This window comes from Vipera ursinii (assembly GCF_947247035.1).
Source record: "Vipera ursinii genome assembly, chromosome: 3".
Lineage (NCBI taxonomy): Eukaryota > Metazoa > Chordata > Lepidosauria > Squamata > Viperidae > Vipera > Vipera ursinii.
Window position 1 is genome coordinate 68,934,265 of NC_139516.1, and position 16,720 is coordinate 68,950,984.

General features: G+C 42.9%; 1 protein-coding gene across 3 annotated transcripts in view; it reads left to right on the plus strand.

Moving 5' to 3' along the window:
- AK4 (adenylate kinase 4) overlaps positions 1–16,720 on the plus strand; it is a 46,542-nt gene that overhangs the window by 2,010 nt on the left and 27,812 nt on the right. The gene's annotated exons all lie outside the window — the stretch shown is intronic.

Here is a 16,720-nt window from a genome sequence, read left to right on the forward strand (position 1 = left end):
AATCCAGTAGTTACTTCACTTAATTTAGCATCCGGCATTTAGTATTTCTAATAACTATGTGTTAGAACAGGGGTGTCAAACTCAATTTCATTGAGGGCCGCACCAGCATTGCGGTTGCCCTCAAGGGGCCGGGTGGGTGTGGCCTACTGGGTGGGTGTGGCTAGAGTGCGTATGGCCTACTGGGTGGGCATGGCCAGCTCTACATCGTTCGCGTCAAGGGTGCCTATGGGGGCCTGGGCAGGAGTGGGACAGATCTGAGGGTCTCTGGCAGAAGGAGGGTCTCTGGGCCAGGGCCAAGGCAGTGGGGGCCATTCCCTCACTGTTTCCAGGATGGCTTCGCAGGCCACATGAAACCACTTAGCGGGGTGGATCTGGCCCCCGGGCCTTGTGTTTGACATGTCTGTGTTAGAACTACAGGTAGTTTTTGTCTTGCCATGGTTTCATTTAACAACTGTTGATATAAAAGTAACTTTTATGACCAATCTTTCTATTTATAATCTTTGCAGGTCTGTAAAGTAAAGTAAAGTTGAAGTAGGATTTTATAATTCAGGCTGTCAAAGTTGTCGGATTTGTTTGTGCTCTTCTTTGAAATTAATTTGGATTTATGTAACACTGTAACATTAGCCCATACAACAAGCAAATATAGGTGCTTATTGCAAATACATGGTTAAAGAGTTCTTTGGAATCTGGAGTCTTACTTGGCTTTTGCATTTCATGTTAGAAGTTGTGTTCCAGAAAGTAGGTGGACAGGGGAAACACTGCATTGGATTAAATTAGAAACAAATTGATTTAATATAGTTAACATGATTAGTCTCTGTGCAATGAATCATTTTCCTTTCCTTGTGTTACAAATAATTATGACTGTGCATTTTAGAACTGCCTTAGGACTTCATGCAACCCTTGATTTGCAGCTTGGGCAACCAGATTTAATTTAGTTTGTAAGAAGCTACTTTGACTCTTTTTCTCCTTTTGGAAAGCTATGGAATTATCTAGAATTATATACAGTGATGGTGTTGTATATTTCTAAAATTGTGCTTTGCACCCAAACCTTTGTTAGGCTTGCAACTGCTGTCATTTTGACTGTCTATAGAGTGCAATATTCTTGTCTCCTGAAATTACCATCAATTTTATTTGTTCATGTTGTTGAATGTACAAATGAGCATTAGTGGTTCCCATTTGATTAGCCAATATTATGCTAAAAGTAGAGTGAAGACAGTACTTGGAGAAATGTAATTGTCAAACATTGTGATAACTAGAAGGGTGTATGGTTTCTGAAGTATGAATTTATTACTATGAAGATCTATCTCTATTACTGTCATATATCTTGCATTTAGATTTTGAAAACAAGATCATATGTACTGCTGTTACTTTTTGCTGCCACTAATTCAGCAAATTAGCTTTCAGACTTGGTAGCATTCAAGATCTCTCTGTCTCTTAATGCAGAGAAGATATGGATTTATTCTAAAGTGCTAGAAAGATCCACTAACTTCTAATACACAGCACTTTGATATGTTTCTAAATCTTGCTAGAGTTGCAGGTCAGATTGTTGCATCATAAGTCCTTGAATCACATCTCCTGCAGAAAGGATATGATTGAGTTATATATCCATTCTTTTTAAGGAACTCCCTGGTGTTATTTTACAGGGCTGCCCCTGAGTAACTTTTCAACCTAGTTTCTCATACCATAATATCTTATTTATACTTTCTATGAATTTATTGAAATATACGTTTTGAGGATCGGGATAATGCATTTGACTACAAATAGTCGTCCTGTGGCAATTAAGTGAAGTTCGGTTGTTCACCCTGGGCTGGAAATGGGAAATAAATGCCAGTTCCTGGCAAAATCTTTGAAAATTATGGTCATGTGACCATGCGGCACTGTAAATGTGGGCCAGTTGCCAAGCGTTCAAAATGCAGTCATGTGATTGCAGGGGGGTAACATTGAACTTTGAAACTGGAGCGGGGAGTAGCTTTATGGGTGGTCATTTTGTCTGAATGGTGGCTAAGCGAGCAGTTGTATGGTCAGCTGCTACTACCGTTTTCTTAACTAAATCTTTATTGGTTAGTTATCCAATCTAGAATAGCCAGCCGGCTGAGACAGGATGGTAGTGATGGTGTTTAATTAGGTACAGTGCCAGCTGTTTTGAAGTAAGCTGGAATAAAAAAAACACATGTCTTGCTGACCTTGGAATGTCCAGCTGCTTTAAGTAAGACTAAGCAGGGATAAAATAAAAGTATCCAGATTGGCATTTAGTAATAAAAATACATCATTATTATTGTTCAATAAACTTGCTAACAAAAACAAAATCTTTTTATTTTATTTTTGGTGCTTTTGAATAACTCTGGCAACTACACAGACAAGTCCGTGCAGTTTTCTTGGCAAGGTTTTTCAGAAGAGGTTTGCTATTGCCTTTTTCTTAGAGCTGGGAGAAAGTGACTGGCCCCGAATCGCCCTGATGGTTTTGTGCCTAAGGCAGGACTCAGATTCATGATGTATCGGTCCCTAGCCAGTGTCTTTAATCACTACAGCAAGCTGCCTGTTTTTCTCTCAGAGTTCTGTAAGTTATCTTTTTTCTGTACATGGATACTGTATCTGTTTCAGTGTTACACTGATTTTCTTTGCTAATTGCACGAGGAAGTGAATTTAATTCATTATTTCCTCTGAAAGACAAGTACTAGCTAGGACTGGGAGAAGTGTTTTGGACTTTCCTAATTAAAGTAGCCCCGCTTTCCCCAAAAAAGGGTTTCTCAAGGAACTGGAAAAAAATAAGCTGCTTTAAGAGTCCTTATTAACTTTGATGTGTCAACTTCTCAAAACAGTGGTGTCTTTTTAAAAAGGTTTGTGTGAGCAGGCTGCTTTAATTAATAAATAGTAGAGAGAGGCTCCCCTTCATGGATTACTGCCTTGTCGTGGCGAAGGGGCTTGCGTAATTCAATGAAGCTATGAGCTATGCCGTGCAGGGCCACCCAAGACGGACAGGTCATAGCAGAGAGTTCTGACAAAACGTGATCCACTGGAGAAGGAAATGGCAACCCACTCCAGTATCTTTGCCATGAAAACCCTATGGACAGTACCAAAAGGCAAAACGATATGACGCTGGAAGATGAGCCCCTCAGGTCGGAAGGCGTCCAATATGCTACTGGGGAAGAGCAGAGGGCTAGTACTAGTAGCGCCAGAAAGAATGAAGCGACTGGGCCAAAGCCGAAAGGACGCTCAGCTGTGGATGTGTCTGGTGGTGAAAGGAAAGTCCGATGCTGTAAAGATTTTTTCTCCATAGGAACCTGGAATGTAAGATCCATGAATCAAGGAAAACTGGACGTGGTCAAACAAGAGATGACAAGACTGAACATTGACATCTTAGGTATCAGCGAACTAAAATGGACAGGAATGGGTGAATTTAATTCAGATGACCATCAGGTATACTACTGTGGGCAAGAATCCTTCAGAAGAAATGGAGTAGCCTTCATAGTCAATAAAAGAGTAGGAAAAGCAATACTGGGATACAATCCTCAAAATGACAGAATGATCTCAGTTCGAATCCAAGGGAAACCATTCAATATCACAGTAGTCCAAGTCTATGCCCCAACCACCAGTGCTGAAGAGGATGAAATTGACCAGTTCTATGAAGCACTACAGCACCTTATAGAACTAACACCAAAAAATGATGTTCTTATCATCATGGGGGATTGGAATGCTAAAGTAGGAAGCCAAAAGATAACTGGAATAACAGGCAAGTTTGGCCTTGGAGTGCAAAATGAAGCAGGGCACAGGCTGATAGAATTCTGTCAAGAGAATACGATGGTCATAGCAAACACTCTTTTCCAACAACCCAAGAGACGGCTCTACACATGGACATCACCAGACGGTCAACACAGAAATCAGATTGACTATATGCTCTGCAGCCAAAGATGGAGAAGCTCTATACAGTCAGTAAAAACAAGACCAGGAGCTGACTGTGGCTCAGACCATGAGCTTCTCCTTGCAAAGTTTAGGCTTAAACTGAAGAAAGGGAAAAGCACTAGGCCAGTCAGGTATGAATTAAATCATATCCCTGTTGAATATACAGTAGAGGTGACAAATAGATTTAAGGAATTAGATCTGATAGACAGAATGCCTGAAGAACTATGGACAGAGGTTCGTGACATTGTACAACAGGTAGCAACCAAAACCATCCCAAAGAAAAAGAAATGCAAGAAAGCAAAATGGCTGTCTGAGGAAGCTTTGCAAATAGCTGAGGAAAGGAGGGAAGCGAAAGGCAAGGGAGAAAAAGAAAGATACACCCAATTGAATGCAGAATTCCAGAGAATAGCTAGAAGAGATAAGAATGCCTTCTTAAATGAACAGTGCAAAGAAATAGAAGAAAACAATAGAATAGGGAGGACCAGAGATCTTTTCAAGAAAATTGGAGAAATGAAGGGAACGTTTAATGCAAAAATGGGCATGATAAAGGACCAAAATGGCAGGGACCTAACAGAGGCAGAAGAGATTAAGAAGAGGTGGCAAAATTACACAGAAGAACTATACAAGAATGAGCTTAACGTCCCTGATAATCACAATGAGGTGGTCACTGACCTCGAGCCAGACATCCTAGAATGTGAAGTGAAGTGGGCCTTAGAAAAGCTGAGCAACAACAAAGCTAGTGGAGGTGACAGTATTCCAGCTGAGCTATTCAAAATCTTAAAAGACAATGCAGTAAAAGTGCTACACTCAATTTGCCAGCAAATTTGGAAAACTCAACAGTGGCCACAGGATTGGAAAAGATCAGTTTACATTCCAATTCCTAAGAAAGGCAGTGCCAAAGAATGTTCAAACTATCGCACCATTGCACTCATTTCTCATGCTAGTAAAGTCATGCTTAAAATCCTACAAGCTAGACTTCAGCAGTATGTGGATCGAGAACTACCAGAAGTGCAGGCAGGATTTCGAAGAGGCAGAGGAACTAGAGATCAAATTGCCAACATACGCTGGATCATGGAGAAAGCTAGGGAGTTCCAGAAAAACATCTACTTCTGCTTCATTGACTATGCTAAAGCCTTTGATTGTGTGGATCATAACAAACTGTGGCAAGTTCTTAAAGAGATGGGAGTACCAGACCATCTTATTGGTCTCTTGAGAAACCTATATGCGGGTCAAGAAGCAACAGTGAGAACTGGACACGGAACCACTGATTGGTTCAAAATTGGGAAAGGAGTCCGGCAAGGCTGTATACTGTCGCCCTGCCTATTTAACTTATATGCAGAGCACATCATGAGAAAGGCAGGGCTAGATGAATCAAAAGTTGGAATTAAGATTGCCGGAAGAAATATCAACAACCTAAGATACACAGATGATACCACTCTAATGGCAGAAAGTGAAGAAGAACTAAAGAGCCTCTTGTTGCAGGTGAAGAAGGAGAGTGCAAAACTTGGGTTGAAACTTAACATTAAGAAAACCAAGATCATGGCATCTGGCCCTCTCAATTCCTGGCAAATAGATGGGGAAGAAATGGAGGTAGTGACAGATTTTATTTTCCTGGGCTCCAAGATCACTGCAGATGGGGACTGTAGCCAAGAAATTAAAAGATGCTTGCTCCTGGGGAGGAAAGCCATGGCAAATCTAGACAGCACACTAAAAAGCAGAGACATCACCCTGTCAACAAAAGTGCGTATAGTCAAGGCTATGGTCTTTCCAGTTGCAATGTATGGTAGTGAAAGTTGGACCATAAGAAAGGCTGAGCGCCAAAGAATTGAGGCCTTTGAACTGTGGTGCTGGAGAAGACTCCTGCGAGTCCCTTGGACTGCAAGGCGATCAAACCGGTCAGTCCTAGAGGAGATCAATCCTGACTGCTCTTTAGAAGGCCAGATCCTGAAGCTAAAACTCAAGTACTTTGGCCACCTAATGAGAAGGAAGGACTCCCTGGAGAAGAGCCTAATGCTGGGGAAGATCGAGGGCAATAGAAGAAGGGGACGACAGAGAATGAGGTGGCTGGATGGAGTCACTGAAGCAGTAGGCGTGAGCTTAAATGGACTCCAGAAGATGGTAGAGGACAGGAAGGCCTGGAGGAATGTTGTCCATAGGGTCGCGATGGGTCGGACACGACTTCGCAGCTAACAACAACAACAACAAGAGAGAGGCTTGTTCCTGTGAGTTCTGAAGGACTTCTAAATCCTATCAGAAGCTTATGTAGCCTTCCTAGTACAATAAGATATTTTGGAAATGTCAGATAAAAGCATTGTGCGATCCAGAAAACTTGGATGATCAGGAACACTTGAAGAGATTCTTATTGTGCATGGTCAACTTGTGACCTGCTTGAAAATGGAAAAAACCCCACTATTGGCCAGTTTTGCACTAAGCTTACAACTGTTAGTTTACAAATCTTAATGGTCGAATTCACATAATAAAAGCCAGAAGAACTATTCAGATCACGTCATGGATCCAACTTATAGAAGCCTCCTTTGTCAACCATCCTTTCTGGAACAGAAAAAAAGTATTTCTACATGCTGGAATTCTTGTAAACCTGGGACAGGAAATAAATATAATGTTGACATCAGAGCACCAAGAAGTTATGCTATATATTGGGGGTTTTTTTCTGGTTAAATAAAGCATAGTCTTTTAGTAGTTCTTTTAACACCATCCTCTGTAGTCATAATTCTTTCCCATTTCTTATTTTGACAGATAGGGCTGTTGTTGTAACTTGATTCTCCTTGAAATTTCTTCCACCAGTGAGGTATCTTGGGAAGAGATTTATTCATTTTTAAACTTTAAATAATTTTTCATACACCGATATTCTGGTGTTGAACGTTGTTGGCCTTGAATGATAGAAGTGAGAGGTAATAAATTCAGACTTCATTTCATTTGATATGCTCTATATAAAAACATGCAAAGTTTTAATATCATTACTATTTGACCTTTTCCAAAGAGCCAAATGTTGAGGCTGAATAGCATCTGGTGTTTGATTTATTATATCTCTATGCTCAAACCAAATTTGTGTAGATTTCTTTCTCTCTTTCTCTCTTGGTATATACAAATTATTGTAAAAGAGGAAATGTCACTGTAACTAAAAGGTAGAAATCTCTTTTCTCTCTCTCTCTCTTTGTGCGTGCAAATGATTTGACTTTTATCTTTTGATTGCAGTGACATTTGCTCTTTTATAATAATTCCAAGCTCAATCTTGATTTCTTGTACATGCACATGGACATACATGCATTGTAAATCTCTGGACTAAAGACTCTCCCTATAAACAATAATAAATTAAAATGGAATATATCTCAGCATCAGTGTAATTTATTAGCCAGGTATTTGCAAACTTGGAAGACTGCTTAAATCAATTTGAGCTACTGCTCAATTAGTGAACTCCTTCTATACATAATTCTGTCTCTCGTTTCTCCATTTTCATTCCCCTCCTTTCCTTTTTTTCTGCAATGGCTATGGGTATCTATACTCTTAAGATTATATAGTCTGTACAGTGAGGCAGTGAGCTATGATACACAAAAGTTGATGCTAGAATAAATGTACTGCTTTTGCTACAAGAGATAAATATGGCTGTTTTTTGAAATGAACTACTACTTAAATATGGTGTTTTGTATTTTGTGTTGCTGATACTTAGCACCACTACAACTATCACCACTGTTGTCTTCTGGTTCTTCTCTACTACCACAATATCTGGTTGACTGGCCAGCATCTACCTGTATCTTGATCTCGAAGTCCCACAGGATCTTAGCCATTATTTTTCATGACCCTTTATAAAATCTTCTATCTGGCCTTGGGATGGTTGTGTATAGCCCTCTCTAAGCCATTTACAGAGTCACCATATTGCCCCCAACAACCTGGGTCCTCATTTTACTGACCTTGGATGGATGGAAGGCTGAGCCGGTGAGACTCAAACTGCTAAACTGCTGGCAGTCAGCAGTAGTAGCTTGCAATACTGCATTCTAACCACTGCGCCACCACGGCTCATGTTGTTCCTGTACAAACAGTAGTGTTAGGTTCTTGGGTTGTGCCGTTCAGTGTATGCTATTCCTGCCTGCACCTTACACCCTGCCACTGTGCATTGGACTGTCTGAACCTTGGGTCCTATCTACTCTGGTAGACTCCTGCATCTATGGATTTGATGTTTAGTGCCTATTCTTTTACTCAGTGCCTGATCAATGCCTCAACACTGTTTTTTAGTCCAGCCCTTTCAGCCACTGGTAGGATTTCCCAGTGTCTATCACCTCAGCTATCTGTTGATGGTACGTCCCATCCAGGATTTTATCTTGTTATGGCACTTCCTCTGCTTAATCTTCCTTCCACTTTTTCTTCCATCTCAGGCATTCTCAGTAGCTCATCTTTGGGTTCCATCTGGCTGATGTAGTCCTTGATGCCCTAGGTTTCATCCAGGATGGTGGCTTTGATACTCACCAGAACCCACCTACGTTTGTTCTGGCTGGTGTACAGTCTCTGGTTATTGAACTTGGGATGGAAACATCCATGCATTATGAAGATTTCCTGGGTCTTCACATTGGTAGCTTCCATGTCCTCCTTTGGACAGCTCACTATACCAGTATATTGATAGCATAGATCTTGTTCTTTCCATTGAGCTGGCTCTTCAGGACTTGTTTTAACCTTTGGTGGTTCTTTGATGTTGCTATCTTCCTTCCCTCTTCATTAGGGTTCCGAACTGACAGTTGGATACCAAGGTAATTGTAGCTAGTCTGTATGTCTGCTACAAGGCCCGCTGGTAGTTCCACCCAATAGTCTTAATTACCTTCCCTCTCTTTACTATCATCTGACCATATTCTCTAGACCAGGGGTAAGCAACCTCGGCTCTTTTATGACTCATGGACAATTCCTGAGTCAGCATAGCTGACTCAGGAATTCTGGGAGTTGAAGTCCATGAGTCATAAAAGAGCCGAGGTTGCCTACCCCTGCTGTAGACCAAATGAAATCCCAATGTTCTCACTGTTGATCTATGTCAGTGGATCAGCGAGTCAATGTCTCGTTCACTTTTAACATACAGCTTGATGCCATCTATGTAGAGGAGGTGACTGATGGTAATTACTTTGCTGGTCTGTGACTGTAATTAAAAAAATGGTAGTTTCAGTCTTCAACTTGTATGTATGTTTATGTGTTTAAATTCCCATCTAGTTACGGTTAGGAAACAAATTTGAAGTTGTAAGATCTAAAATTACAATTATAAAATATTTTCTTTTAGCACCACCAGCACATTACTGGAAAAGATCATCAAGAAACTTTGTTGTGATTTCTGGTATGATTGGCTGGTTTTGATAGTTGAGCTATAACATTCTTAGTGCATTATTTACTTTGGCTGGTGTTAAATTAACTATAGCAGATGTCCATATATGCTTATTCATGTACAAGCTTGTTAAATCAGTAGCTTGCTTTTGTTTTTCCCCCCAAGGAAAACAAAATGTTTTACCTTGAAGTTTTTGGACTAGGTCACAATGGAAAGAAAACTTTATTTTATATTTAAGGCAAAAAAACTAGGATTGCTACAATGTTTTTAACTTTATTCTAAAATAGTAGTTGTCTGAAATGCTGTTTTACTCATCATAGGAAAGACATAGTTGTTATTGTGTACTTTGTACATTCTTTTATACTCCATATACGAACCTGCCATATTATTACCTCTTGGGCAAGCAGTTTTAATGCAAAGCACAGAAAAAGTCAGAAAAAGAAATTAAAAAACAGGATAAATAGCAAAAAAGGAAATTAAGTAAATCTACTAAGTTCACTATTTTTTTCCTGTGCATTTTTATTCATATGCCATAGATCAGGGTTGTTAAACTGCCGGCCCTTGGGCCAGTTGCCTCATGCGGAGGCCGTGCCCACGCCAGCTCTGGCAATGTGAAAAAAGACATGATATCTCCCGACACGTCACATGACGCGGCGAGTTTGACGCCCGTGCCATAGATGTATGTAAAGCAGTCCAATCACGGTGACTTTAAGATAGGTGGACTTCAACTCCCAGAATTCCCCAGAGGTTGAGAAAAACTGCTCTGCATAGACCTGTGACACTCTGTATCATCCTTCTTTTTAGTCTCTTCCATACAGCTTACATATTCCTTTTTTATATATATGAAGTACCCAATCAGTTTGTTGGATGCATGTGTGTGTGTTAATCTACCCTTAATACTTTTTTCATTAAGGACTCATACTTTTATTTTCTTGTAGTCATTTTACTTTCAGTCGCATTTCTTTCACTTCTTCCCTTTTTTCTTGTTTGTTTTCCTCCAATTTTGCTTTTGATAGTCTGACTCAAGCCAAAAAGCCTTCCTTGACCCTTGAATTCTTCACTAAGCCCTTCAGTCTTTTACTGTAAAGAATAAAATCAAGCGTGTTTTTAGATTAACGTTAATTCCTTTGCCATGGCTATGCATGAAATAGACTTCTATTTCAACCATACATTAGACAAACAGAACTGTTTCCAAGCAGATACTCTTTTGATTTATTCTTGGACCTACAAATGACCTGATTGCTGCTTTGTATTCACCTAGTTTGCTCCCATCAATCCATTTATATCACTTGACGTAGCTTTTTTTCCTTGATCACATTTGTACAAAATGTTTTTTTAAAGAATTTATAACTTATGCAATTGCTACCACTTTTGAATGCCTGCTTTCTTAGACCCACAGGGACTATGAAAATTTTATGCACAAACTCTTGAATGAACAGAACAGCTACTTTTAGTTCGTCCATGACCAGGCTGAGACATATATGCTGTGTTCCAATCCCAATCTGAAAAGAGCCTTGGTGGAGCAGTGGGCTAATGCCTCCTTAAGTAACACCAGCTGCCTGCAATTAGTGCAGGTTCGCATCCCACCAGGCTCAAGGTTGACTCAGTCTTCCATCCTTCCGAGGTAGGTAAAATGAGGACCCAGATTGTTGGGGGCAATAAGCTGACTTTGTAATAATGCCGCTTGGGGGGGCGAAAGCCCTAATAAGCAGGCATATACATAGAATGAAGGCTACTGCTAAGCTTGTAAGCCGCCCTGAGTCTTCGGAGAAGGGCAGGATATAAATGGAATTAAAAAAAAATGGATGTAAGTTTGAAACCTGGCTGTTCTGGATAGAAGTGTTCTGAATATCCTGTTTTAGCTGCTGTGGTTGGAAGTTGCCTTGCCTCTTCTTATTGAGTAATGGACTTTGGGCTTTTTCTCTCTGGGCTAATCAGTACACAGGAGGGATTGTTCACATGCTTGTTGTGTTTGCTTAGACCAGGGTCTTCAAACTTGGCCCTTTTATGACTTGTTGACTTCAACTCCCAGAATTCCTAAGCTAGGCATGCTGGCTGAAGAATTCTGGGAGTTGAAGTCCACAAGTCATAAAAGGGCCAAATTTGAAGAGCCCTGGCTTAGACTGACTGGTGGGTTATCTGGGTAAAATTTTACAGTGAAGCGACAGGAATTTATTTATTTATTTATTTATTTATTTATTTATTTATTTATTTATTTATTTATTGATTGATTGATTTAATTTATATACCGCCCTTCTCCCAGAGGACTCAGGGCGGTGAACAGGGCAATACATAAAAACTAGATACAAAAGGGCTCGCAACTTGGGAGTCCTCCTAGATTCACAACTCTCCTTAGAAGACCATATTGTAGCTGTGACTAGGGGGGCCTTCGCCCAGGTTCGCCTGGTGTGCCAGTTGCGGCCCTATCTAGACCGGGATGCCTTACGTACAGTCACTCATGCGCTCGTGACCTCTCGTCTTGATTACTGCAACGCTCTCTACATGGGGCTACCCTTGAAGACCACTCGGAGGCTCCAACTGGTACAGAATGCAGCCGCGAGAGTTGTACTGGGAGTTTCCCGATACTCCCATGTCACACCTTTGCTCTGCGAGCTGCATTGGCTACCAGTTGTCTTCCGGGTGAGGTTCAAGGTGTTGGTAATGACCTACAAAGCCCTTCATGGCATGGGTCCGGAATACCTTGGGGAGCACCTGCAGCTGGCGTCAACTTCCCTCCGCCCAGTACGCTCCCACAGAGAGGGCCTCCTCAGGGTGCCACCGGTCAAAGAATGCCGACTGGTGGCCCCCAGGGGGAGGGCGTTCTCTGTGGGTGCACCGGATTTATGGAACCATCTTCCGGTTGAGCTCCAGATGGCGCCCGATCTCCGCTCCTTCCGGTGCGATCTTAAAACCCATCTCTTTAAACAAGCTGGCCTGGCCTGATGGGACGGGGTGGGATTTTTATAAACGACTTTAATTTTAAATTTGTATTAATTTTATGGGCATTGTTTAATCATGTTTTAATTATTTTAATTTTTGTATCGAGTTTTTATGTATTGCCCTGTTCACCGCCCTGAGTCCCCTGGGAGAAGGGCGGTATATAAATTAAATTAATAAATAAAATAAATAAATAATAAAAATTAAAAATTATTAAAACGTGATTAAACAATGCCCATAATAAATTAATACAGATTAAAAATTGAAGTCCATTTATAAAAATCCCACCCCATCCCATCAGGCCAGGCCAGCTTGTTTAAAGAGATGGGTTTTAAGATCGCGCCGGAAGGAGCGGAGATCGGGCGCCATCCGGAGCTCGACCGGAAGTTGGTTCCATAAATCCGGTGCACCCACAGAGAACGCCCTCCCCCTGGGGGCCACCAGTCGGCATTCTTTGACCGGTGGCACCCTGAGGAGGCCCTCTCTGTGGGAGCGTACTGGGTGGAGGGAAGTTGACGCCGGCTGCAGGTGCTCCCCAAGGTATTCCGGACCCATGCCATGAAGGGCTTTGTAGGTCATTACTAACACCTTGAACCTCATTCGGAAGACAACTGGTAGCCAATGCAGCTCGCGGAGCAAAGGTGAGACATGGGAGTATCGGGAAACTCCCAATACAACTCTCGCGGCTGCATTCTGTACCAGTTGGAGCCTCCGAGTGGTCTTCAAGGGTAGCCCCATGTAGAGAGCGTTGCAGTAATCGAGAGGTCACGAGCGCATGAGTGACCGTACGTAAGGCATCCCGGTCTAGATAGGGCCGCAACTGGCGCACCAGGCGAACCTGGGCGAAGGCCCCCTAGTCACAGCTACTATATGGTCTTCTAGGGAGAGCTGTGAATCTAGGAGGACTCCCAAGTTGCGAGCCCTATCTACAGGAGGTAATAACTCAACCCCCATAGTGAGGGGTGGGATATCCTGAATATCCCGAGATGCCGGTACGCACAGCCACTCAGTCTTGTCAGGGTTGAGTTGAAGCCTGTTCCTCCCCATCCAGACCCGGACCGCCTCCAGGCACTGGGACATCACATCGAGGGCATCACTGGGTTGGTTCGGGGTGGAAAGAAAAAGCTGGGTATCATCAGCATACTGATGATACCCCACCCCGAAACCACGAATGAGCTCACCCAGCGGCTTCATATAGATGTTGAACAGGAGAGGCGAGAGGACCGACCCCTGAGGGACTCCACAAACGAGAGGCCTCGCGGTCGACCTCTGCCCCCCTGCCAACACCGACTGCGAGCGTCCCAGGAGATAGGAGGAGAACCACTGAAGAACCGTGCCTCCCACTCCCAATCCCCTGAGACGCCGCAGCAGGATACCATGGTCGATGGTATCGAAAGCCGCTGAGAGGTCTAATAGGACTAGGACAGAGGAATATCCCCTGTCCCGAGCCCTCCAGAGATCATTCACCAGCGCGACCAATGCCGTCTCTGTGCTGTACCTGGGCCTGAAGCCCGATTGGTACGGGTCTAGATAATCCGCTTCATCCAGGACCAGAGGGAGCTGATGCGCCACCACACTCTCAACAACCTTCGCAAGAAAGCGAAGGTTGGAGACCGGACGAAAGTTATTCAACACAGCCGGGTCCAAGGCAGGCTTCTTGAGGAGAGGTTTTACCACCGCCTCTTTCAAGGCGGCGGGAAAACTACCCTCCCTCAAAGAGGCAGATATAACCACCTGGAACCAGCCTCGTGTCCCCTCCCGGGCTGCATAAACCAGCCAGGAAGGGCACGGGTCCAATAAACGTGGTGGAGCTCAGCCTCCCCATAATCCTGTCCACTTCCTCCGGAGTTACAGGATCGAACTCCTCCCAGGTAACATTGACAAGACCGCTCGTGTCCTGATCGTCCGATACTGCCCAGTCGGAGTCCAGACCGGTCCGAATCTGAGCGATTTTGTCCGACAGATGTTGACTAAATTCCTCGGCACACCCCTGCAAGGGTTCCTCACTCACCTCCTGATTAAGGAGGGAGCGGGTCACCCTAAACAGGGCGGCCGGGCGATTATCTGCGGACGCGATGAGGGCAGCGAAGTAGTTAGACCTCGCCACCCTCATCGCTGCGAGATAAGACCTAATATGGGTTCTTAGTCGCAATCGGTCGGATTCAGATCGGCTGGACCTCCAAACGCTCTCTAGGCCCCGTCTCCGACGCTTCATCTCTCGGAGCTCCACGGAGAACCATGGAGCCCATTGGGATCTGCGCCGGGTCAGGGGCCGCAAGGGTACAACTCGGTCAAGTGCCTCCATGGCCGTCCTATCCCAGGCTTCCACTAAGGCATCTGCCGAGCTGTGAGCTGAGGAGGCAGGTGGGGACCCCAGTGCTGCCTGGAACCTCTCAGGGTCCATTAAGCGCCTGGGGCGGAACCATCTGGTTGGCTCAACAACCCCACGGTGGGGAGTGGCAAAACGGAAGACCAGCTGCAGGAGATGATGATCGGTCCATGACAGGGGCATAACAATTGGGGAGCCCCCACCAAGATCATCTAACCACCGACCAGATAAGAAAACCAAGTCAAGGGTGTGGCCTCCCTCATGAGTCGGTCCATGAATTACTTGCGTCAGGTCCATGGCCGTCATGGAAGCCATGAACTCCCGAGCTAACTCAGATGCTCCTCCCAGGGATGGTAGATTGAAGTCTCCCAAAACCATAAGTTTGGGAAACTCAATCACCAGCCCTGAGAGGATATCGAGAAGCTCAGGCAGGGCTGCTGCTGCGCGACTAGGCGAAAGGTACACCAGCAGCAAGCCCAACTGCGCCCTAGGACCAAACCTCAATAAGAGAGATTCACACCCGACTATCTGAGGAACGGTGGCCTCCTGCGGACATAAGGTCTCCCTCATAACCACAGCCACTCCCCCACCCCTACCTATTTAAGGAGCACCTGAGCTATTGTGATTCATTTTGTAGTAACTGCCATTGGAGAAGATCTGGAGAATAAGCCACAGAGAAAGAGGTTACAGAATACAGAATTACAGAGTTGGAAGGGACCTTGGAGATCGTTGAGTCCAACCTCCTGCTCAAGCAAGAGAACTTATACTATTCCAGACAAAGGGCTGTCCAATCTTTTCTTAAAAACCTCCAGCAATAGAGCAGTTTCTGGAAGCGAGGTGACTAATTGTTCCCACTGGCAGGAAATTTCTCCTTAGGTTTAGATTGGATCTTTCCTTGATAAGTTTCCAGTCATTACTTCTTGTCCTGCCCTCAGGTGCTTTGGAGAATAGGTTGACCCTATCTTCAGGACTGACAACCAAACTCAGTCCTGCGGTGGTCCTTTTGCTGCGGGGCCTACTGTTGGAAACTGGCTCCTGCCTGCATCTGTGCCTGAAGTCCTGATCACAATTTGTTGTCTTATTTTTTATTTTGATGCATACATTTTTAGACTAATAGAAAAATATAGAATGATGGGTCTCACCACCCCTTGCCATTTTCTTATTTCTCAAATCAATCAACTTTTGGAATTCAGTGTTTTGTTTCAAACTGGGAACCAAGACACATTTTTCCATTTTGTGCATACCTCTGTTATTTACCCCCAGCAAACTACTTTCTGACATAATTTTAGCCCTTTTCTTCATTTTGATCCTACACATTGGTTTACTTATTCATTGATTCCATTCTACAGTATCAGGCTGTTTTCAAATTTATTACATCTATCCCTATTTTTTAATTGCTCAATGAGATAAGCTAAATTAAATTTTAAAAAAATGGACGAAATATATTTATGTTTTGTGTATTCTGCTTTTGTAAAGTCATCAAGCATATAAAGATAGTTAAGAAATGTGCATTGAAAATAAACCCCAGCCATGCTTAACCAAATCACTTCACTTCTCCCACCAGTCTTAGAGTGAGATGAACATGGTGAGATCTTATTCCAGGGGTCTTCAAACTTGGCCCTTTTATGACTTGTGGACTTCAACTCCCAGAATTTTTCAGCCAGCATGCCTAGCTGAGGAATTCTGGGAGTTGAAGTCCACAAGTCATAAAAGGGCCAAGTTTGAAGAGCCCTGTCTTATTCCAACCACAAAGTTGCTTTTATCCAAAGTCTTCAAGATGTATGTAAAGTTTATTTCCTATAGAAGCAGGACTGATATTATAATCTAATAGGTGATGACTGAGTGCTTTGAAGTGAATAATCAAATGTGTATATAAACTCTGAAGGTCTTTGTAATAAAAGATCAAAAATAATTACAGTGATGTATTTTAATAAGGAAGCAATACTTGATCTCAGTGAGCAGATCATAGCTATTTCCCAGACTTAAGTCTGTAGGTATATACAGTATACAAACATATGCATATGCTATTTTAAAACAAGCTTGCAACATATATTGTTGTGAAAAAATCTGCATGTACCAAGTGTTATTATAGGCCATTTGCAGTCATTTGTTGCATAACTATTTTGCTTACTATTTCTAGTGATCTGAATCAAGCTTTGTAGGAAGATTACAAATAAGGGCATGAATTGCTGTAAGAAACAGGCTAATGTCATGTGTGCAGATATGTGGATTTTATTTTT